This window comes from Bos mutus, chromosome 5, assembly GCF_027580195.1.
Source record: "Bos mutus isolate GX-2022 chromosome 5, NWIPB_WYAK_1.1, whole genome shotgun sequence".
NCBI lineage: Eukaryota > Metazoa > Chordata > Mammalia > Artiodactyla > Bovidae > Bos > Bos mutus.
Genome location: NC_091621.1, coordinates 105,166,562 through 105,191,344, shown reverse-complemented (window position 1 = coordinate 105,191,344; position 24,783 = coordinate 105,166,562). Strand labels below are relative to the sequence as shown.

At 57.0% G+C, this 24,783-nt stretch overlaps 1 protein-coding gene across 1 annotated transcript in view; it reads right to left on the bottom strand.

The window, feature by feature from the left end:
• Window positions 1-405, bottom strand: part of SHISAL1 (shisa like 1) — an 81,020-nt gene extending 80,615 nt beyond the window's left edge. Inside the window, exon 1 of the mRNA XM_070371466.1 lies at window positions 256-405. The gene's annotated coding sequence lies outside the window, so the exon portion shown is untranslated. The remainder of the gene's footprint in view (window positions 1-255) is intronic.
• Window positions 406-24,783: the final 24,378 nt, after the last annotated feature.

The following is a 24,783-nucleotide window of genomic DNA, read 5'->3' as shown; positions in this document are numbered from 1 at the left end:
GTTTTTCCTTTCGCAATCTCGCTTCCTCCCCGCGCTCGCCCTCGCCCCGGCCGTGTGTCTCTGCGTCTCTTCCCTTTCGCGACCTCCTCTTTCTTTTCTGCTCCCCCCTTTCTCACTGTTTGCTCCCCTCCTCCCCCCTTCCTGTCTGCTGTCCCCTTACCGCTCTCCTCCCGCTTTCTTTCCCTTCTGTTCCTTTCCTTTCTTCCTTCCTCCTCCGGCACCCCATCGCCGTCTCCCCAGCCCCGCCACACTCACCTGCCTCCTTCCTGGCCGCTCCCCAGCCCTCGGGCCGGCGCAGCTGTTGTAGAGGGGCGGGCGAGGGGCACGCCAGCCCCGCTCCGGCCACCTGGCTGCTGGCCGGGCGGCCCCTCCAGCTTCCCCTCCTCCGGCGGCCGGCCGCTGGAGGGCCCCACCTGCCGCGCGCCTCCCGCTGCGGGTGCTGAGCCAGACATCCCTTCCAGGCCGCCCCTCCTCCAGAGGTGGTCAGGGCCGGGGTCAGGCTGAGGTGGCCCCTGGCAGGGTCAGACTCGGGCCGGAGACTCCTTCGCAGCAGACCAGATCTGGCCAGTTTCCAATGAGGAAAACCCCGACTTCCTCGGGCCTCCGTGCGGCGTGGGCTCCCCGCCCCTGTTCCAAACCCCCCTTCTCTCCACTTCTCCTCCCCAGCAGCCACCCCCTCCCCCGTTTCACCCCTCACCTGCAGACCGGGGCCAGACTGAGCCAACCTCACTAAGCCCCAGTTTCCCCCCCCCCGGCCCTGGCCCAGTGACCTCTGAGGGGTAAAGCTGGTCGTGTAGGGGCCACTGCAGCCTCTTCCAGGGCCGGGCAGCGGGCTGGGAGTGAGGATGGCTCACTGACTGGTGGATCAGGGAGGGACAGTGGCTTTGAGTGCCCGGGGGGGCAGGTGGACCTCACCCCTGCAAACCCCACGTCCGCCGTGTCCCTGGCTCTGGCTCCATTTTTACAGACACTGAGTGCACCTCTCCAAAAACCAGGCTGAGCCCGTCACTCACCTTGCTTGACTTATTCCTCACCACAGTGCTGGGTCTTGGCTTCCCCATTTTACAAGTGAGGCAGTTGAGGCTCAGAGAGGTTAGGGCAACTGCCCTGAGCCACACAGCTGTAAAAGGACAGGACCAGGGCTCCAGCCTAGATTCCCCACCACCACCACCCACCCCTGACTTCCAAGCCCAGATTCCACACCTTTGACAGCTTTCTTCTCTAAACAGGTCACAGCATCATCTCCTCGAAACATTTTAAAGATTAGATGAGGCAGGATATTTCACGCACTTTGCCCAGCTCCTGTAAACCCTCCCAAAGAGGAGGACCATGATTATCCCATGGGATGATGGAAACGAAGGAGCAAAGAGGTTACAAAACTGGCTGAGGGCCCGGTGCTGGACAGGTGGCGGGGGGACTCAGGTTGAGAGGTAGCTGTTCCCTGTGCTGGGCTGGGCTGCCTTCGGTGTGCATCCAGGGCCCTGCACCTTCATTTCCCTACAGGTCAGGCTCCCTAACAAAGCCACTTCACCTCCCTGAGCCTCAGTTTCCTCACCTACAAAATGGAAATCATTCTACCCCTGCAAAGAGTCATCATGGGATTAAATGAGAGGCTGCATCAATAGTCCCGTTGATTATCCCAAACAAGTGAGTGCCGTCATCTATATCAGCAGCCCTTCTGACCTTCCAGAAAATGGCAGAGTGGCCAGAAAGATGTGTGGGTTTTGGAACCGGTCAGACTTGGAGTTGACTCTCAGCTTCACCACTTACCAACTGTGTGCCCACAGGCAAGGTCACTTCTCCCCAGTCCTGGGCACTGATTTCCCGAGGCTGTGATAACTAACATCCATGAACCTGGTGGCTTAAAACAGCGTATCTTTATATTCTCACAGTTCTGGAGGCCGAAAATCTCCAAATCAGTGTCACTGGCTGAAAGTGTGGGCTGCCCCTGGGAGGTTCCCCGGAGCGCTCTTCCACTCCCTAGTGGCTGCCGGCACCCCTGGCTCGTGGCCCCGTCAAGCCAAGCATCTTCCCACCTGGCTGCCCCGTCTCCATGTGGCTGCTCCTCTGTGTGTGTCTGAGCCCCCCACCCCTGCTCCTCTGTGATTGCATTTAGGGCCCACAGATAATCCAGGATAAGCTCCCATCTCAAGATCCTGACCTTAATCGCATCTCTGAAGCCCCTTTCTTCCTGTCCTATCTACAGTAAGGTCCTCAGGTTCTGGGGATTCTTCGAAGGCTATCTTTGGGGGCAGGGGCAGCATTTTCACCCTCTCACACGCTGTGCATAGAAGCAGGACAGAGCAGACTCTTGGGACCTCTGGGGGGATCAGGTGAGACCCATAAGAATACTGGCCTATGTGGACCCATTCAACAATTATTTTTGTATTTCTACTCTGGGCGGGGCTGGGGGAGAAATGAAGGGGGCTGGGCTTTGCCGGCAATGACCCCAACCCCGCTACCCACATTTCTGAGCACCTACTGTGAGTCGAGTTGGGCGGGTGCTCCACTCTTCGCCTTGCCTTTAATCCCGGCCCTATTTACTATTTCTCTGTCTTCGGGAGGCCTGCTCCCCCGCAAACGCTGCTCACCCAGGCGGGCGGCCTGGCGGATGACTCACGCGCTCCTCGCTCTCCACCGAGAGAGCAGCCTTTTCAAAGGGCTGGCTGGGGAGGGAGCTAAATTTAAAGCCAGGCTTCCCGAGAAGATCACCTGCCACGTCAAAATTGCTGCTGTTTAATTAGAAGTGGGGCGTCGTGGGGGGGGGGCGCGGCCGAGGTCCGGCCCGGTGAGCCCCTCTGGGAAGGGGGGAGGGAGGCGCGCGGAGGCTGAGCCCCTGGGGTGGGTGGGGGGAGGAGCCGCGATCAGCCCGCATGCTGGCTCTGCCGTCATCCCACACCTCCCTAGGAAGCAGCCCCCGGCCGGCCCAAGGACCCTAGAGTCCTTCCGCCTCCCTTCTCCTCAGGCTCTGATTCAAGATCTTAGGCCTCTAAGCCCCCACTTCCTAAATTCCAGATGTAAGGAACTGGGGCTCTCCCTGACCAAGTCATCCGGCCAAGCTGGGGTCCGAACTGCAGGCCTGGCTTGGGGGCCACTTGGTCCCTCAAGGAAGTGGGTGGAGGTGGTGGGCAAGGTGTTCAACTCTTTGAGCCTGTTTCCTTCTCAATCCAAGGAGGCTGAAGCCCCCAGGCCGGGGCCTGCCTACCACGGGAAGGCACTAACTACAGCCTGTTTCCCTGGGAGGAGATGAGGCCCCCGGAGGAGCCTGCCCTCGGGCACTCTCCTGCCGCCTGGTCCTGCCCCTTGGAGGCACCAGGGCTGTGTCCCTGCCATCTTTATGCCCTTGCTGCTCCCACTCTCCCAGCTGGCTCTGGGAGTCACGGGTGGTGGCAAAGTCCCAGGCTCCTTGTGGCTGCAGGGCGGGGTCACGGGGACAGCTGGGCATCCCAGTGATGAGGAACACCAGGTCTGGAGCAGGGTGCTGAGCTGGGAGCCCCCGAGGGCCTGGGTCATGCTCACAGCATCAGTTTGCTCTTCTGTAAGATGTTGTGAGTTTTGATTTTTCCAGGCCAGGCACATAGTAGGCGCTCGGTGTGTGGAAGCCACTGCCATTGTTCAGTCGCTAAGTCGTGTCTGACTCCTTGTGACCCCATGGACTGCAGCACGTCGGGCTTCCCTGTCCTTCACCATCTCCAAGAGCTTGCTCAAACTCATATCCATGGAGCTGGGGATGCCGTCCAACCATCTCATCCTCTGTCGCCCAGTTCTCCTCCGGCCCTCAATCCTTCCCAGCATCAGGGTCTTTTCCAAGACCCCACCATAACTGCCATGGCTGAGTGTTCCTCTCGAGACTTGTGAGAACAGTCAGTCATCTGGTTCAGAGGCCTTCCTAAGGCCAGACATGCTGTAATGATGCCAAGTTGTGCCAGGCGAGGGGTTATAAACTCGCCGGGGCCTCCCCGCCGCCTCCCTCCTGGGCCACAGGGTGTGTGACACAGCTTCTCCCCTGGCGCTGGCAGGAGGGCTGGCAGAACCGTTCACCGCCCTCCCAGCCAAGAGGAAACAGGGCTTCTGTTTTCTTTGAAAAAGCACTTGGCAGACCCAGTTTCAAGAGGGCCTCATCGCCTTCCCCCGGGTGTTACTCCGCTATGGCCAAAGGGGATTTGCAGATATAATTAATGTTATTAATCGGCTGATTAAGAAGATCAGGAGATAAGGAGATTGTCTGGTGTGCCTAAGCCAGTCACAGGAGCTCTTTAAAAGTAGAACTCTTAAAGAGTGAGTTTTCTCTGCTGTCAGCAGAAGAGGATGTAAAAAAAGGGGAGACTGACATGCTGAGATGGAGGGGTCTCGGCAGGGAGGTGAGAGCAGCCCCCAGCCAACACCCAGGATGAAACGGGGGCCTCAGTCCTGCAATTGCCAGGAGCTGCACTCTGCCAGCACCATGAAGGAGCCTGGAATCTCCCCAGACTCTCCCCGAAGAGCCCAGCTCCTGAGACCCTAAGCAGAGAACTCCCTGAGTCCGCCCTGACTCTGCCCCCATGGAACTGTGAGATAACACAGGGGCGCAGTTTTAAGCTGCTAATTTTTTTTTACACAACCACAGAGAAGCCAACTGACCCAGCAGCCACTTGTATCAAAATTCTTTAATTTCTAGGGGATAAAGATCTTTACCTTCTTGATTAACAGGTAAAGAGGTAAAGACTCCCACCCAAACCCTCGGGGCCCTCACCCCCACCCCACCCGTACCCTTGGAGGCATTAGCTTGTGTGAACGAGACAGAATCCATCCGTGCATCTGTCCTGGGTTCAGTTCTGCTGCAGCTGGTGGCTCCCGTGGCCTCACTGTGTCTCACCAGCCTCTCAGACCCAGTGTGCAAATGATGAGAATTAATGTGATGCAAATCGGTAGGTTGAGCCAAGCACCGAACTGGAGGCCCAATTTCCACACAGCCCAGCCCTCCCCATGGGCAGCCCCTGAACAATAATAACAACAACAATGATAATCAAGATAACTGGCGTATGCAGAGTCTCTCAGTTCCGTTTCCTCCACACTCACTTATACCTCAAAAAACCGCAGGAGTGGGACAGGGAGCACCCTCATCTTGGAGAGGTAGGGAGGGGGCCCAGGTAGGTCGTGTAATAGACCTGAGGTCACACAGCTTGTGAGAGGCCATCCTGGGACAGAAATCTGAGGTCTCCAGCTCTTTCTACTGCCCTGGCAGCCCCTTCTCAGGAGCCTCTGTCTAGGGGGTGGGGTGGGGGCTTTGTTCTAAAGATTCACTTCAGTTCAGTTCAGTTGCTCAGTCGTGTCCGAGTCTTTGCAACCCCATGGACTGCAGCACGCCAGGCCTCCCTGTCCATCACCAACTCCCAGAGTTTACTCTAACTCACATCCATTGAGTTGGTGATGCCATCCAACCATTTCATCCTCTGTTGTCCCCTTCTCCTCCTGCCTTGAATCTTTCCCAGCATCTGGGTCTTTTCAAATGTGTCAGTTCTTTGCATCAGGTGGCCAAAGTATTGGAGTTTCAGCTTCAGCATCAGTCCTTCCAATGAATATTCAGGACGGATCTCCTTTAAGATGGACTGGTTGGATCTCCTTGCAGTCCAAGGGACTCTCAAGAGTCTTCTCCAACACCACAGTTCAAAAGCATAAATTCTTCGGCGCTCAGCTTTCTTTATAGTCCAACTCTCACATCCATACATGACTACTGGAAAAACCATAGCTTTGACTAGACAGACCTTTGTTGGCAAAGCAATGTCTCTGCTTTTTAATAGGCTGTTTAGGTTGGTCATAGCTTTCCTTCCAAGGAGCAAAGATTAGTCATTTTAAATCCCGCAGGGCGGGACAAGGCAGCTTAGACCATGATAGATTTTGTAGCAGTAAAGCCGTGGGCGAGTCACCTAACCTCTCTGGAACGAGGATCTACCTTTTCTTCCACTTTCTGGGTGCTCTGTGGCCCCCGCTGTCACTCGGGTGGTCTCCTTGAACCCTCATGACCACCCCAGGACTTGCTTCTAGTCATCCCTTTTGACAGATAGGCCCAGGGAGGTTAAGAGGGTCACACAACTAGGAAACGGCATAGCTGGGATTTGAGCCTGGGTCTTTCCCTGCCCTGTCCCTGCCATGACCTCGATGCAAGGAAGAGTGGAGTAGAGGGCCCTGGACTGGGAGCACGTCCTGGCTCTGCTTCCCAGGCCTCAGTTTCCCCACCTGCTCTGTTCTTGATGCCGGCCAGGCCTCTCGGGCTCAGGGAGGGTGAGGCCCTGGCTGGTCAGCCCAGGGCTGGCTTCTTGTACTTGAGCCCAGCTGTTGGGAGGCAGGTTGTCCGGGGTTTGACAGCTCAGGCCCGGCAGCCAGGCTCGGAATTTCAAACTTCTTTGATTCTTCTGAGCGGCCTCTCCCAATGTTATAAATGATCTGGCCCCACCTCACAGAGGGACCTTTGTTATTGCAAAATCTCATGTTTCCACAGAGCCCAGGGAAAAAAAGGAGCCTTTGGTGGTGGGTTCCAGCATCTGTCTGCACTCTGTTCTGGTGAGGATCCCGGCCGTGGGGATGCTGGCCCCAGCTTGGCCGCAGAGCAGACCCCATGGCCCTGGCCAGGTAGCCCCCGCCTGTCTGGCCACCTGCCAGCCATGGCCTGTTCACCAGTCAACATCTGTGATGAATCAGAACCTCTGAACAGCTACTCAGGGCCTTGGTGGGGAGTATGAAGGTTGGGGGGCGGTGCCTTCAGCCACAGACTAGGGCAGCCCACAGCCCCTGTCCAAGGGCTCCCCTGGCTGACCCTGGCTCTATTGGAAGAGGGGAAAGGACAGGAGACTCCAGCTTTCAGAGTCTGGATTCATGCACCGTATGCTAGGCCTGGGGCTTTGCAAACATTTTCTCCTGCATCGCACCAGCACCCCCCAAAGCAAGGCACTATTATTTTTGCCTCATTTCAACTGAGGGTAGGGAGGATTAGAGAGGTTAAGTACCTTGCCCAGGGTCACACAGCAGGTGAGTTGCAGCTGCTGCCTGCCCTGTGTTAGATTACCAAGTTCAGAATGCTTTATACTATTTGCATCACTTTCTTGAGCAGAGAAAATGTGGCCCGTTTTGGTGTCCAGGAGATAGATGCCTTTGTCTCAGTCCTCCTAGATCCAGAGCACGTGAGGGGCCAGGCCCTCTGCAGTCAGCCTTGCTCACATATTGCTCTAAGACCTTCTCAGAGCACCATGCCTGGTTTTGGAGCCCAGCCAAAGAGGATATGGGCTGCTTTCCACCCCCAGAGCATCATGGGAATATCCTGGGGTGCTGCCTGCAGAGATGGAACCTCAGAACAACGGCTTGCTGGAGCAAGCTTCCAAGGTCAGCAGCATGAGCCCAAATTGCAGATGAGGAAACTGAGACCCAGAAAGACCCAGTGACTTGCCCAAGGTCCCTTAGCATATGAAGCCTTCTTGCTGCCTTAACATCCTATCTTAATGTGTGAAAATTACAAAATAAGTCCCCAGCTTTGGAGTCAGACTCTTGGGTCTGCCTTGCATCAGAAGAAGTCACCTTCCCTCTCTGAGCCTCAGTATCCTCATCTTTGAAATGAGGATAACAATTCCTGCCTTCTTTCAGGGACTCTAATAAATGGTGTCTGGCACACAGCAGGGCCTCTACTTGGCTCTCTTCACCTCTACCCCACTAGTAGCTAATACCTGTAGGCTGGTATTTACTGATTATTATAATAGACACGAGGCCTTAAGCACCTGGCGTGTGTTACTCATGACACTGGGGGCTCTGGGTCTTCAGCTGTAAAAATAAGCACAACCAGCGGCTTCGAGCCTCGTGCTGGTCATGTTCTGTGCATCTGATGAGCCTCATGTGGCCTAATGTGATGCAGACTAAAATCATGCCCATCTCACAGACCCATAAACTGAAGTCGGAAATAACTTACCCAAGACTCCTGAAACCCAGGTCTGCCTGATCCCAGAGCCCAGCTCTCAAACCCAGGCCAGAATCTCTGGTCAGAGAAGCTGAGGTCACCTCCTCCACCCATAAAGGATGAGGGGATCCCTGAGCAGGCTAGGGGAGGAAAGAGGACTCGGGGTCCTCATCAGATGCAGCAGGGAGCGGGGCTGGATGTGGGTGGACAACAGCTGCAGCTTGCAGCCTCCTGATACCTCCCCAGAGGTGGAGTCCACAGGGCTGATGCTCCACACACACACTTGGCCAAGGCCCCACCCTGAGACCCGGAACCTGGCAGTCAGAGCAGGATGCGGTCAGTGCCGTGGACACAGGGACCCATCTGTGTGGGCACTCTGCCCTTGACCACGCCTTTGCCAGTCACCAGGCATTTTGGCTTCATCGGGCAGGGCCCCAAGAACCCTCCGCTTCCAGCCCCTGAGGCGGTCCTGCTGGTATTCACCGGCGCTGCCAGCCCCAGCCTCTCTGTCTCCTGCCTGGACAGTACTGCAGTGTGCAGTGGCCAGCAGTTGCCCTGACTCAATTCCCCCACCTAGTGGACCACTCTCCAGTGGGAGCCAAAGAGATCCACGCGGAACTCAGGCCCGACAGCAGCACCCTCCTGCTTAACGCCCTTTGCTGGCTTCCCCCTTCCTTCCGGATGAAGTCTGCCTTCCACTGGCCAGCGAGCTCCATCTCCTGCCTCAAGGCACCCTAGGCTTGCTTGGCCCTCCTCTTTTCCTGAATCGATGGTGCTCTCAGGCCTCCAGATCCCAGCTCTCTCTGTTTCCTCTTCCTGGCCTGTCCCTCTTGGCTTCTTTTTATCTTGAAGACCCAGGTCATCTGTCTCCTCTTCCCGGAAGCCTCCTCTGAGCCAGGTGGATCCCTCTGTCCGTCACAGCTCTGGTCACGCTGAGCTTCTGTCTGTGCTCCTGTCACCGCTGGGAGCTCCCCGAGGGCTGGCCTGGGTCTGACTTGCTCCAGGACGCCCACACTGCCCACCACCGGGCCCGGCCTGGAGCAGGCCTCGGTATGAGAACTTGCATAAGCGGTTCTCATAGGCCCAGCCCAGGAGCCGGGAGCAGTTGACGCCCCTCCCAGCGCCCGCCGGGACGCCCGGTGCTCAAGCTGGCCTCGTCGGCAACTTGGCACAGATATTTTATTAATAAGCACATTTGGCACTTGCCTTGCACCTTTCATCCTCAGCTCTCCGAGCGCCTCCCCAACTTTAATTAATTCTCCCCACACCCCAAATAAGCTGCTCTTCCCACGGCAGATAATGATGTGTGAAGCTCCTTTCTGTAAAGGTGCCGTGAGTCATTCCAGGGTGTAATTAGAACCCTCTCTTCCCTGTCTCCTGGGCGCTTCCCAGTTCTGCTCCTCCCTCCCTGGGGCTGGCAGGTGGACTCAAAACCTTCAGGATGGAATGCTTATTTATTACTGTTATGATAAAGCCATGCAAGAGCTTGCTGTCTCAACAGCTTAGATGTGTCATAAGAAAAAAATGACAAGATAATTTTTGCAGAGGTGAGAGGCAACCAGAGGGGCGGTGGGTGGAGTGGAGCACATTGGAGCCTGATTTGTGCAAGCTGGCTGGTGAGCTGGTATTGGGGAGGGCCCTGAGAAATCAGTTCTAGGCAACTCTCCTTCCTCCAGGAAGACTCCCCTGATAAGTCCACACAGATTGGCCTTTTCTGGGTCACTATGGCCTTTAGAGCAAAGACTCATGTTTTGGTAGGTGATTGCTCTGTGTGGGCTTGCCCTTCCCAATGACACTGAGAGTCCTTGTGGAGGATTCATGGTTCCATGTCTTCGCCTCCTGAGAAATGAACAGAGGACTGGGCATTCAGTGATGAGTACTTGTGACTGTGTAGGGGAATGTGGGAATGGGGCAAAAGCTGGATGGATGAATGGAGAGATTGATAGATGGGTATCTAACGGGTAGGTGGGTGGATGGGTGGAGGGATGAGTGGGTAGGTGGGTGGATGGACAGATAGATGATGGATGGATGGATGGGTGGGAGGTGGGTGGATAGATGGATGATGGATGGATGGGTAGGTGGGTGGATGACGGGTGAACAGGCCCATGGAAAGATGAATATGCAGGAAGATGTTTGGCTAGATGGAGAGCTTCATGGAGAAATGAATGAAGGGGGGGTTGATGGATAGATGGATGAGAGAATGATGGATGGATGAGGGATAGATGTATGGCTAGATGGGTTAACAGGTGATGATGGCTGGGCATGTCTTTGGATGGACAATAACAACAGTAATAATATTCTACCCAGAGCTAATTTTTGTTGGGGGTCCAGGCACTCTTCCAAGCATCTGTTCCAAGTATATTCATTAAGTAATTTAATGTTGGTAACCATCATTAGAGGAGACTGCACGCTGGATTGGGAGATGATGGATGCCTGGGTGTGTGTTTTGGTGGGCACACAGATGGGCAGGTGCCTGGCTGGTGTGTGTTTGTGATGGAGAGCTGGACAGGTGCTTGGTCAAGCGGATGGGGTGCTGGCTGGGCAGGAAGATGAGGCAGAGGGAGTAGTGGACGAGAGATCAAGGTTAAAGGGAAGAGCTTGGATACTTCATCTGTTTCCACCCCATTCCCTCCATACCCGCCTCCGGAACCTGGCATCATCCTTGGCCGCCGTCTCACCCCTCACCCCACCAACTCTCGGAGCTCCAGCTGTTTACACTCCTGACAGCCCTGGCTGGATTTGGTCCTGAGTCCCCTTAGCTGTCCTGGGCCCTCCTGTGTCCCCTCCACGTGGCAGCCAAGAGGATCTCACCAAAACACAGCCCCAAGTCCTCCTCTGGCCCCCAGTGCCCGTGGACACCCAGCCTTTCACTGTCAGCACCTGCAGACTCACTAAAGGGCCCGGTTTCCTCCCACAGGTGCCTTCAGGCTCCTGGGCCCATTGCTCACGCGATGCCCCTTCTGGAAGGCCAGACCCCACTGTCCACCTCGGGGCCCAGGGAAATCTCTTTTCTCCAGGGTCTCCCATCTCTGCCCACCCCTCTTCAAGTCAGCACAGAGGTCCCTGTGGGAGGTGACCCCCAGCTTCACCAGGGCTGGCCTCCTCGTGCGTAAGACCAGGATTCTCGCCAGTGGGGTTGTCACCAGGATTGATGAGATGTGGCCGTGCTCATTATGCCAAGCTGACCGCGCTGTGCTCGCAAACAATCAGCTACAGTTATTATTAATAACGTGTCTGCCTTCCCCCACCAGACAGTACATATTTCTCAAAAATAAGATTGGGGCTGGTGCACGGACTAGTCAGCTCATGCAACAAATATTGCTGGAGCTTCTCCCGTGTGCCAGGCACTGTCTGGGTGCTGAGATGATACCACCGTAGTCGGTGGCTACGGGCATCCCAGGCCTTGAGGCCTTGGCACCTTCTGGGGAGTGATGACCAGTGACAGAATCGTGTGCCCACTAAACGAGACAGAACCTGGGTTCCCACCTAGCCCTCACCCTGGCCTGTTTTCGGGACCAGAAGTGGCCCTCGCCTTCCAGAGCAGGGCAGGCCCTCTGTCTGTGTGTCTGAATCTGAGTCACTTCTCTCTCGGGGACAACGGGGTGACCTTGCTTGTGGGCCCCGAGCAGCTAAGAATAGCCTGGAAACCCGAGCAGCCTGCTGCCCTCCCACTCCATGTGTGTGCGGTGTGGGGGGGCGCGGGCACGTCCTGTCTCCCCCCATGGTGAAGCCAGCTGCCGCTGGCATCCTTGGGGCACAGCTGAGCCCGGCCAGCTGTTTGGGAGGAGAGGAACGAGAGGGAGGGGACAGTTTCCATCTTCGAAAGTGACAAGCCAGCACACGGCTGCAGTCCCGGGGGTCCACCTGGAGCCTGGGAAGGTGTTTGAATCCTGGCTTGGCCACTTACTCGTGGGTGACCTTCAGCACCTGTCCTCTGGTCTCTGTTTCCAAGGTGAGGATACTGTCGTGCCTCGCTTTAGGGTGTGGAGCTACCTCGAGTCCCCACCCTGATCCTACACCTGTGGGTGGACTTGGAGGCCCTTGTCCCAGGCCCCACCTCCACCGTCCAGCTTTGCTGAGAGCACACTCCTGCCTTGGCTTCCCCTGAGTCCATGTGAATAGTCAGGAGCCTCCGCAGCTCAGAGCCTTACTCTGGAGCCCAACAGCCTGCGGCAAACCCCAGCCACTCACAGGCTGTGTGACCTCAGACCGCTCACCTGACCTCTCCCAGCCCATTTTCCCCACCATGAGATGGAGGTAATGGGCCATCTCACCTGCCCATCTGTCTACCCACCAGAACACACATTCAGACATCCCTCATCTCCCAATCCAGCTTGCAATCTCCTTTAATGATACAAGCATTAAGTTGGTGCATGCATGTGTGTGTGTGTGCTAAGTCATTTCAGTCGTGTCCGACTCTTTGTGATCCTATGGACTGTAGCCTGCCAGACTCCTCTGTCCATGGGACTCTCCAGGCAAGAGTACTGGAGTGTGTTGCCATGCCTCTACATTAGTTAACAAATATACTTGGAATGAATGCTTGGAAGAGTGCCTGGAACCTCAATAAAAATTAGCTCTGGGTAGAATATTATGACTCTTGCTATTGTCCAGCCGAAGACCCACCCACCCATCATCACATGCCACAGCACTGTGGAGGGAGATATGCATGCGAAATGACACATAGTAGGTACTTCTGGAGCACATAGTAGGTGCTGGTGCTGGTGTCGTGCTTCTTTGTGGGCAGAGCTGGGCGTGGTGACTGGCACAGGAAGTGACCTCTGGAGACCAAGCTGGGAAGGAGACGAAATGGACGCACTGTGTGTGTTTCTGGCAGCGAGGGCAGGGGAGGGGGTGGTGCCTGGGACTGGCAGGGAGACCATTTGAGCAGGTTTGGATAGAGGAACAGCCTCAACTCTCAGAGATGAAAGAGAGAGAATAGGCTGTCCCCTCAAGAAGAGAGTTCCCCATTCTGAGAGGCAGTCAAGTATAGTCTGGTTCCCAGAGATGTTGCAACAGCAACTCACACGTACCTGGACAGTATCTACGCTGGGGTTCCATGACACGGGGATGTCTCTGGATCTGGGGCCGGTAGAGACAGACTGTGTAGCCCGGGGGAGAAGGTGGTGCTGTCCCGCAGCTTCCAGTGGTAGCTCTCCGGGCTGCCCACCTCCCAGCCCTGGTGCTGCACCGCCCCAAGCAGCCGCAGATGAGCAGACGGCTTCCTCCTCCCGTGGACATGCTGGAGGTGAGGGCACAGGTGTCTTCCCGCCCCCACCGTGTCCTTGCCCTGCAGCTCAGGGCGTCTTCCCAAAGCCGCTGACCTGTGTGCTCCTCGGCCTCCTCCAGACGGTATCAACGCCCAGCAGCCTCGGGTATTTTACACAATCAGTATAATGAGAGCCTGTTTCTGCATTAGGGTCTCAGCTTAAAACCCTCCCACCATTCATTCATTCCACAAGGCTACTGTGCTGACTGCTGCAAAGCAGGGACTGCTCCACCTGGAGAGAAGATGTCAGGGAGGGGGCGATTCTTGGTTATATTCATAACTGGGCCACTTCCTCCCTCTCTCGTCCCTCTGTGGGCCGTCAAGTCCCAGGTCTGGGCCTAAATCTCTCCTGAACGCCAAACCCGCATCAGCAGGTGCTCAGGCCCCGGGTCTGCAGGCAGGCCCAAGGAGGGACTCTGTCCCGCTGCCCCAAACCCACCCGCTTCTGTGGCCCTGGGCTCCCTCCTGCCCTCCAGTCGGATGCCCCTCCCAGGCTCTGTGGATCCCACCTCCGAACCATTGGCGGAGTCTGTCCACTTCTGGCCACAACAACCCCACTAAAACTCCACTGTCCCTCTCGCCTAGACAATTGACAAGTGCAGCAGCGGCCTGGGGTCGGCCTCTCCCATCACCCCTCCATCAGCTAGTGTCACAGACCGGTGTCCATCCGGCACTTGCGATGGACAAGTAAAGCTGAAGTTCTCAGCAGCGTGTCAACGGGGTTATCAGTAAGGTGGTTCCCCAGGCATAGAAAATGAGCAGGGACCCTTCTCGGGCGCCCCAGTCAGACCAGAGCAGAGGGAGACTGGAAGGACAAGTAGCTCCTGTCCTACTTCAAGTCCCCAAGGGGGAGGGGCTGCTGCCCCCACCTCCAGCCTGGGGGACCAGTTGGAGGGTCTGTCCTGTGCTATTGGAGCCTCGGTGCCCGGGGGGTTCCCTCCAGGAGAGACCAGGAGAGAGGGTGGGTCTGGACATGGTGGTGCCCCCATGGCTGTCCTGGCAAAGGTGCCTGTCTTGAGTCCCGTGGACCAGGCCCGGGGCCCAGAGCCTGCCTAGGAGAACAAGGGACCCCAGAGGAGAGGCTTCTAGGCGTGGACAATCAGAGAAGCAGGAGCTGGCGTGGGGAGCAGCTGCAGCCCAGAGCCAGTGATTGCATTTGGGAAGCCTCCGTGGCGGAGGTGCCTTGCTGGTGTGCAGAGGACCAGAGAGGGGAGACAGGTGGCAGCTGGGGTGGCGTTGCGTTAGGGGCCCAAAGAGCCAGCGGTTCAGCTGACTCGCTTCCTCGCTCCAGGAAAAATGCCCAGAGCTCCGACTGTCTGGGGCTCCCCTCCCCTCTCATCCACAGACGGAGCAACCCTGGTTTCTGGCCCAGACCGTGAAGCCGTGTAGCCAGGCTGGTGGGGCTCGCTGCCCTGACCATCGAGGTGGGATGTGTGGGGCCCTGGACTTTCTCCTGCCTGGGCCTGAGTCTCAGAGGACCCGGAGGTGCCTGTGTTGACCTGCAGACATGTGAACTGACTGTGGAGGTTTCTAGATGGTGGGCTGGGCTGGGGCAGCATCCCTTTCCAGCCCGGAGTCTGGCCTCCGGTGTCTCAGGCACGGGCTTGAGTGAGGCAGAGCGGAAGGAGGATTTGAGCCTCTGAAATCATCCCTTGCTTATAGCGAAATCCGTTCCTGGCGACCAGGTGGTCCCCCACCCCTACGCCCTCTGCCTCCCAACAGGTGTGCAGCAGGTACGTACGTGTCCACCTGTCCCTTTGAGAACTCAGCAGAGCCAATCAGCAATAACCACAATTAGACGCACACCCTCCACAGCCCCATGGCGCCCAGAGCAAAGCTGGCTCACAGAAACTTCCCCGCTGGGCACTGGTCCTGGGACCACACAGCAACGCTGCTCACCTCCTTCAAATCCTTCCTGAAACGTCAGCTCTCCAGTGAGCCCTCAGGGGTCTCACTACCTGTTCCCCTCTGAAGATTCCCTTTCTCGGTCTGGTTTCTGTTTTCTCTGCCCGCTACCATGGCCGAAGCGCCTCCTGACTGTGTGTGTGCTGTGTCCCTTTGCTCTGTCGTTACACATGCCCCTTTGATCCAGCGGTTCCACCGCCCGGGAGCCGGGCTCACTATCTGCTCGCCTTCCAGTATTCCCCCCAGGGCCCAGCACACAGTAGGCCCTCAGCAAAAATCTGCCGAACGAATGAACCAACTAGGATTCTGTGGAGACATGCAGCAGAACACGGGTGGGTATCTGGGCCGGCTGCTCTCCACCACGCAAGTGTTTTTAAAATATTTTTGTTTCATTTATCAGAAAATCAAGGCGGTGTCAAGCACGGTAATACATCTAAATTGGTTGATTAAAGCGCAAGGAAGAAAATGGTATTTTGTGGCAATTAAACAGAAGCCACGGGAAGATTTAGAAATATTGTGATCCCTGGTGAGGTTTTTGCAAATGGGGTTTCTATTCATAGCGAGGCCGTCATCATCTTATTTCATTATTTCTGGGGGCTTTCTTCACTGCTCTTCCCCTGGGTCTCTTGATATTGTTATATAAAGTGATTTCAATCATGGAAATCACACACTGTTTGTTCTTGCCGGCTTGGGAGCCAGGCCTGTTGCGCAGACAGAGGTGGCCTGGGGGTCTTGATGAGGATGTTGCAGCTCCTCTTGCAACAGGTGGAGGTCAGAGGCTGAGTCCCCGGCCAGGGGCACACAAGGTAACCAACTCGCCTCTGAGGCTCCCGTCCCCGACCCTTCCCCGACTCCAGCAAGCGCACTCCTTCCTCAGGGCCTTTGCACTGGCCTGTCCTGCTTCCTGGACATTTCTGCTGTCCCCAGGTATCCCTGAGGCTGGCTTCCTCCTTCCTGCCTGCCTTGGTGGAAATGTCAGTTTTGAGAGGAGGCCTCTCTAGAGCACCCCTCACCTCCTGAAGCTTCCACTTGCCTTCTCAGCTTCTTTTTCCCTGGGACATTTATTGCCATCTACTATATGATACATGCACTCGCTGAACTGTAAGCAGTAAACAGACTCAAGTGTTCTTTAGGTGGGTGGGGGCTCCGATCTGGGGGCTGAGGGAGAGGGACGGGCAGAGACCGACCCAGGTTTCTGGGCTGAGGAGCGGGATGGGGGATGGATGGGGAACCAGGGCCACACTTCCCTGAGCAGCGGCTGGTATCCCGGGCACACTGGTGCCTGCAGAGCCCCCATGTGGCCCCGCCTCTGGCTGGCCTGTCCCCAGGGCCTACCTGGCACTCAGCCTGGCCTCCCTAACCCTGTGACTGGCCCCTGATTACCTGTAGCAACCGCTAGCTGCCCTTGGATTGCTGTTAACACACTGAACTGTTGTTGATAGTTTCCAGTCACTAAGTTGTGTCTGACTCTGCGACCCCATGAACTGCAGCACGCCAAGCTTCCCTGTCCTTCACCATCTCCCCGAGTTTGCTCAGACTCATGCCTACTGAGTCAATGATGCCATCCAACCATCTCATCCTCTGTCGCCCCTTTCTCCTCCTGCCCTCAGTCTCTCCCAGCACCAGGGTCTTTCCAGTACATTGAACTGAAATGAAAGTGAAAGTCACTCAGGCGTGTCTGACTCTTTGAGACCCTACGGACTATACAGTCCATAGAATTTTCCAGGCCAGAACACAGGAGTGGATAGCCTTTCCCTTCTCCAGGGGATCTTCCCAACCCATGGATCGAACCCAGGTCTCCCGCACTGCAGGCGGATTCTTTCCCAGCTGAGCCACCAGGGAAGCCCACCGTGAACTGTGTCCCTCCGGGATTTACGTGTTGACATCCCCACCCTCAGTGCCTAGACTGTGGTACTTTTTTTGGAAATAGGATTGTTGCAGATATGGGTAAGTTCAGATGAGGTCACAGTGGAGCCAGGTGAGCCCTGGTCCAGCGTGATCGATGCCGTTATAGAAAGGGGACATTTGGAGACAGACACACCGGGAGAAGGCCACGTGAAGATGGAGGCAGACATGGAGGCAGCGGCTCCAAGCCAGCGAACACCAAAGACAGCCAGGAACCCACAGAAGCTGGGAGAGGGGCTCAGGACAGATCACTCCTCAGAGCCTCGGAGGCAACCGGCCCTGCCCATACCTCGAGCTCCGATTCTGGCCTCCGGACTGTGAGCGCACGAATGTCCACTGCTTTGAGTTCCCAATCGGTGGTGCTTCACTACAGCTGCCCCAGAACGCCGGTGGCACTGCAAGCTCGAACTGCCCAGCCCCCGACCCTCACTCGGCACCCTTGCAGCCCCACCCCGTCTGGAACTGTCTGTCTGGGAGCGACACCCTCGCTCATCAAGCAAAGAGGCAGCTGTCCGGCCCTCGTTCTGCCTTTAAAAATTAGGATAATAATACCCACCTCCCACGGCTGTCACGAGCCTTCAGGAAAACGCAGCGGCAACGCACCTGGTTCGTAGTAAGGTTCAGTCCTTGGTGGCAGCCGTGCTGCGGTTATTTTTATTATTGTTGTTATTAATAGTATGATTGTCATTGTCTGCCAGCTGCAGGATCTGAGCTAGTGTGAGGGGGGATCAGAGAGCTGGGCAGTGGGGCCTCTGCCCACCACCCTGGGGGGAGAGTAGTCCGCCTGCAGGACACGGCCAATGTGCGTTCACACATTCAGCCGTTGTTGCAAGCTCTGTGTCCAGACACGTCTACACCCCCCAGGAGGGAGGTGCATCAGTGTTGGGTGAAATGCAGCAGGGCCTGGGCTCTGATGATAGCATCCAGATGGGCTGCGGGGGCCCAGGGGGCACCTGATCCAGCCTGGACAGGGTGGTAGATGCAGGGAAGGCTTCACAGTGTAAGTGACTTTGAAAAGGGCATCAGAGGAAGGGAATCTGTGTATCCAGGCTCCCAGCTCCCACACCCGTGTGCTGTGTGGCCTTGGGCTGGCCCCTCACCTTCTCTGGGCTTCCATCTCTCTGCATGAAAAGCAAGCACCCATCCCCTAGAAGAGCTTGGAGTGGTCACGTCTGCTGAGTCTCATGGCTGTTGGTGGTGTTTAGTTGCTCAGTCATGCCCAACTCTTTTTTGATCCCATGGACTGTAGCCCACCCGGCTCCTGTGTCCATGGGATTCTCCAGGCAAGAACACTGGAGTGGGTTCCATTTCCTTCTCCAAGGGATCTTCCCAACCCAGGGATCGAACCCACGTCTCCTGCTTGGCAGGAGGCTTCTTTACCACTGAGCCAGTTAGGGAAGCCCTGAGTCTCATGGAACCCAGCCCCTGTTCTCCAAAGCCAACCCAGCTAAGGACCCATACATATCTCCCTGGAGGCGCTTGAGCCCAGCAGGCTCAAGGCTGACATTTTGGCCAGTTCTGAGAGTCGCGTGCCTGCGGATAAGAAAAGAAACCTCTGGACAAACATCTAAAGCCTTTGGCGACCCCCTGCCCCGCTGTTCCAGTTGAGGAGAAAACAAATAGCCGAATCTATCCTGCTGAAGACCCACACCCCGCCGGGCTGAGCCTGAACCATCCAATAAGTTCCCGGTTCCTTTATTCAATTTCAGCTCTGCAGCTGGCCACCTGCCTGTCCTTTTGAGTACTGAAATAGAGCGATAAATGGGAACGCCGGAGCTGGGCAGATGTCACTGTTTCTGAGAGTCGCCCCTCGCCTGCCACCTGGGATTTTGTTTTCCCTGTTGGAAGACGGTACCCTTAGTGACACGGACTCTTTCTCTGCAGGCAGATTTAAGGCATCTTGTAAACGGGAGCCACACATGGAAAAGGGAACTCCAGTTTGCTGAGCACCTGTTCCACTCAGAGAGCTGCCTTCTGCCCTCTGCATGTGGTTTCTCTTCTCCCCATCCCTATTTTACAGATGTGAACTTCGGGGCTGGGTGCTGGGAGACGAGAGAGCCTGCCTGCGAGGGGAGCCAGTAGGGAAAGTCAGGGGCTCTAACTGTCAAGCTTGCTGGGGAACAAGACCCAGAGTAAGATTTTGAGGCTGAGCAACTTCAGGAGGACGGCCAGGCTGGGGGTGAGGGTGGAGGTGGCGGGGAGGAGGGGTCTCGGGGCGTGTGATCAAGAGAAAAATTGCACTGGGCACTGGCTAAAAATGGCAAGGAAGCCTTTATCCAAGGTTGCTGGGATAGGAGAGTGAGAGTGAGCTCAATTTGTGGATCCAGCAAGGATCCACATAGCTGGGGAGGATTTAGAGCCAAGGAGCGAAGTGAGGGGGTCAGCGGTCAGAAAATTACCAAGAGGAACTTATTAGATCTCAAGGGTAGGGGAATTCTTGCTAAATTGTTCCAAAAGGGTGGTGCCTAAAGGTTAAGGACTCAGATACCAAGGGGCGGAGAACAAGGCTGTGAGGGGTGAGTATCCTTCCTGAAGTGGCTTAGCAGGCTTCTCAGCCAAAACTGGGCTTGGCAGCTCAAGGTCAAGGAGAAGAGGGCTCAGGAAGCCTGACGGAAGTTTGGTTCAGGAAGGAGTCATGTGGAAGTGGGGAGACCCTTAGGAGAAGGAGGTTGAGTGTGACTGTCCAGGCCTCCCTGGGGACTTGGCAGGGCTTGGAGACGCCCCAGGATGTGGTGAAGGGATGGCCAATGTCCGGGGCCAGGAGGAAGGCGGCTGGGGCTGTGCTTTGACCCTCTGACTCAGTCCTCCGTCTACCAGGTGGGGCTCCTGGTGTGTCCTGAGAACACCCAGGGGCAGCAGCTGCACGTAAAAGGGGCCTGACAACCGTGAACTCGCCTCTGGATCCGGCGCCCCAGAGCCTGGGGTTTGCACCCTGAGTTGCCACCCAGAGGCCCAATGCCTCCAGTGCGATTTGGGGCGAAGATTCCAACTGAGACAAAGACACATGTTCTTTGCTACTGCAGCTCCTGGGCCCGTGGGGCCGCCTTGTTGGGCTGTTTACAGCTGGCCGCTGGCTGGGACCATAAGCGGTGAGGAATTCGGGGCTGGGGCCAGCGGGGCTTGTCATTCTGCAAGGATGTGCGCTCTCTGGGTATTTCTGGGGGCTGCAGTGACGGGCTAAGCTCCTGGCACTGATGGGGGCGCAGGCGAAAGCACGTGGGGGCCAGATCACCCCCGAGGAGCCCTGCCAACCGCCCTCGTGACTCAGCTCCGGGACAGCTAATGGCTTCGGGATTAACTTGAGCTCTGCCAGCAGACGCACTGAGGTCAGCTTCATAGCTCGGAGCGATAGTGGGCCCCAAACGGGAGGGGAGATGCAGCCGGCTCTTGGCTGCGTGTCCCCATGTGTGGCGACGTGTGCTGGCTCGCTGCCCGCTCCCAGAGAGAATGCGTTCCTCCCGGGCAGTGACCACGCCTGAGTCACCCTCGGATCGGTCCGACAACCCCTGAGCAGCTGCGGAGCCAGGCAGGGGTGGGGCACCGCCGTGCCAAGATAAATAGGTCCCGAGTTCTGTGTCCTCGAGCTCCTTCCAGGAGTGGGCCCCTGGCTGGCACGGGCGACCTGATATAAAGCAGTTGGCCATGTCACCGTCCCTGAAGGCAGCTTGTGGGGAGTCCAGAACCTTCCCTGACCATTTTAAAGGCTGTTGTAGCACATGGAAAGCTGATGGGCTCTGGAGGGAGCCAGGCCCAAACCCACGTCCTGCTCAGCCTCCGGCTGGCTGTGTGACCATGGTCAAGTCACAGTCTCTCCCGCCTTGGTCTCCCCATTGGAGGCAGAAGTCTTGTTGTTGCTGAGGGTAGGCGTTGCTGTTTTTACAGGAGTCACTGGGGTCATGGTCCATAAATTCTAGAATGATGATGAATCACCCATGCTATGGACTGAATGGTGTCCCCTCCCAAATGCATGTGTTTAAGTCCTAACCCCTAGTACTTCAGGGAGTGACTGTATTTGGAGTCAGGGCATTTGAAGAGGGGATTAAGCTAACACGAGGTCATTAGGGTGGCCCTCTTCCCACAGGACTGGGGTCCTTATAAAGAGATGAGTAGACGCATGCAGAGCAACGACCATGTGAAGACACGGGGAGAGAGAGAAGGTCGAAAGGAACCTACTCTGAAACCTCGAACTTCAGGCCTCCAGGACTGAGGGGAAATAAAAGTCTGTTGCTTAGGCCAGCAGGCCTGTCGTGGCCTCAGCAAATGACTACAGCCAGCACTGATGTCAGAGGAGTGAAATGAAGATCAGAGCCTCTCGGGCTTGAATCCACCCGCGTCCTGCTGCTACCTGTGTGGGACGTCGGTGGAGCCCCGGGTCTCTCAGGGCTGACCTGAGCTGGTCCTTACAGCTCGCACTCAGAGAGCCCCAGATGCTTTTCTCAAAGGCAATGCCTTCCATCATTCCCGACGGGGGCAAAGCCAGGGCCTGGTCACAACCAGGCCCCGGCTTCCGCCTCCGGGGACCATCCGTGGGGAAGCCCTGGGTACAGAGAGGCTCGCTGGGGTTATCACCGTGGCAGATCGCTCAGAGAAGCAAAGTGAGCCATGCAGATCCGCTCAGTAGAGTTTAAAATCACTTGAACTCAGCCTATCTGAAAATTACAGAGGGAAACGAGGGGAGGGAGCTGATGGATTTCGAATGGCTGTCTGATTATCTACTTTATTTTTCTTATCATCCTAAGTAAGATAGATGGTTTTTAATCCCATTTTGTGAGGCTAGAAAGCATGCCCGGGGCCACGTGGCCACCGGGAGTGGAGGGCGGGTTTTAAAAGGAGCAGAGGAAGTGGGGCCAGCCCGCGATGGTGGCAAGAGGGGGCGCACCCTGGGGGCGCAGGGCTGGGGACAGGAGTCAGAGAGGAGGCCTTCTATCCCACACTCGACTTCTACACGCCTGTTCTATTCGCCACAGAAAGGAAGCAAAAGTCTGATCGTTGGGTCCTGGCCCACAGCCCCTCCCGGGGGAGGTCCCCCCAGCCCCTGGCACCTGCTGGTGTCTGGCAGGCAGGCACTGTGCCTCTCTCTGTCCCTCCCAGTATCTGGCACAGGCTCTGCCTGGCAGGTGACCGTGACAGCAGATGTGCTCTGTGCCCCCATCTCATGTCCAGTACCTGCGGCAGTGCTGTGATCCAGCCCGTTTCACAGATGGAGAGACTGAGGCCCAGGGAAGCTGAGTGACTTGCCTGAGACTAAACACCTGGAGGTGGACACCAGGACTCACCCGCGGCACTTTGGCCCCCGTGGTAGGGTGTGTGATCGCTGGGCCACCTTGCCCCTCAGCACACGTGTTGAGTGACCCGGTAGAAGAGGGGCCCAGGGGTCTGGGGCCCATCCCTTTGCCTGGCCCGGCTCCCTTCCTCGGTTGTAAAACAGGCCCGCTCCCCACCATGAGGCTCCTGGCCGGCTGCAGGAGAGGCAGGGGAGGGCCAGCCTGAACTGGTCAGTTCTGGGCCCTGTTTCTAGGTGTGTGGACCTCTGGGAGCTCAGGGAGGGCTCCACCCTGAAGCCTGGCTCAGAGCGGACATCCCGATCCCAGATCGGCCTCTCTCCCTGGGCCTCCTTGCCCTCCTTGGCCCTGGGCAGTTGCCTTGAGGAGCCTCCGGTCCACATGTTAGCAAGCCCAGGGCTCAGAGAAGGAGTGGGCACCAGGCCGGCATCCAGGATCTGAGACCCCTCTGCCCAGCACAGCCCTCTGGAAGGGCCGGCCCGCAGGATCGGGATGCAGCCCAGCAGTAACGAGGGCTCCCTGCACAGCGGGTTGGCAGCGGCGTCTGGATGCCACCTAGCATCCTCCCAGGGGGTCCTGGAATCCCGCTCGGCTCTGCGTCTGACTCTGGTTGAGTCAGTGCTCATGCCCGCCGCCAGCTCTGGGCCGGCCCATAGATAGAGGATCAGAGAAGAAACGGTGGAGTGTGTTGGGGGTACCTGGCCCAGAACCCTCCTTGGTTAGAGGGGCCTGATTCACTGCTCCCTTTCACAGATGTGGAGACTGAGGCCCGGAGAAGGATGGCTGTGCTCCTGCAGGCCCTGCCCCCACCCTGGCCGCCCCTCCAGCAGCTGCTCCCCTTGCTCGAGATCACAGAGGTGGGGCCACTCGCACCGCACCTCCTGCGTGGGGACAGGCCTAGTGTAAGGAAAGAGGAATTGGGTGGGACCCCTGGGTCTTGGGTGTGGGGTCAGAGGGTCATATGACTCCTCCCTAGGCAGCGGAGCAGAGCAGGGGGAGCTTCCGTGGGGAACCAATCCCCTGAGGTGCAGCGGCTGCCCCCCTGACCCCCCGAGGTTCTGGCTTCCTGGTGCCCAGGATGGAGGGGCCCCATTTCATGGAGAGCTGGCTCCCCACCAGCCCACTCACTCAGCTGACACTTGGGGAGCCCTTTCCTGTCCAGGAAGCAGTGTCTGCCTTCAAGACCTTGTGTGAGAGTGGTGGTCAATGCTGAGATGGGGGAGCATGGGGTGTCAGGAGAGCCTGAAGTGGAGGCATTGGAGATGGTGCACACCAAACTGGTCCGGCCCTGGGCACAGGTCCCAAAAGCAGCCACCACTTTGTGAACAGGGTTGAACTCCAGGCATGCCGCGGGGTCGGCCTGGAGGAATGGGTCTGGCTGTAATTTGCACGAAGCACTGGAGTGTGCCAGTAGTTGCTGGAGGAACGTGGGTGGAGGAAGCAAACAAACCACCCCCCAGGGTCTGCCCAGTGTCCCCTGGAGTCCTCTGGGGATATAGGTTTGTAGACAAGAGGCAGCTGGAGGTGAGCCAGGAGCGGGGCTGTGCTAGAAGCTGAGGGACGAAGGGGCTCATTCTTGGGGCCAAGTTAGTCCTTGAAGAAAGGGGCATCCTGGAAGCTGAGGCAGAGGACAGGCATTGCCCAAGGAACCACAAGCTCTGGGGCCCTTGGGGAGGGTCCCTGAAGATGGCTGTGCCCATCTGGAGACTCTCCCTGCCCTGCTTCTGGCCCTGTTGTGAGCCCGGTCACTGAGGGGTAAGAACCACACCCAGCAATGGGGGACGAGGGGGACAGAGGAGAAAGTGACCACGTCCCAGCCCCTAAAACCATGTTGAGCTGGGCTGGGCCAGGCGGAAGCTTTAAATTCCATGAGACTCTGAACTTTTAATGTTGGACTTGCCTGGACTTTGTATTATCCCAAAGTGCCTGGAAAAACCACAGGAAATACCCTTAGTGTTCATGCCAGGATGGAAAGAGTCTGCCAGGTAGGAGTGAGGAGCTGGAGGAAGAATGAAGCTTGTCCCACCCCCAGGTCCCCAACCCATGCTGAGTCCGTCATGGGCATATCATGCCGAGGGGTGAAGAGCCATCAGCCAGTTGAGTGGGGCTTGGGAGGCAGACCCTCGGGAAGGGGACGGGTTTCCCCTGGAAGCGGGGTCAAGCGGGAATGGAGTCCTGTGCAGGGGGCACGTGGGCTTGTGGGCAGAGCCTGGAGAAAGGCTGCAGTCACCAAAGACCCAGCCCCCCGAGAGGAGCCCCCCCACCCACTTGTTACCAAATTGATGAGTCTGTGGTCCTAGCTGGTCCGTGTCAGGGCTGGGACTCCAACCAGCCATCACCTCAGACTGCATACCAAGTGAGTCTTTCCCAGAATCACTCGCACTAGAATTAATCCCATTCCCCTCCCCACACCGACAGAGAGACAGACCCAGCTCCACTGGACGCATGGGCCACAGCCAGCCCCAGGGCTCCTCCTCTGCAGCTGAGAATGATCCGCAGCTGGG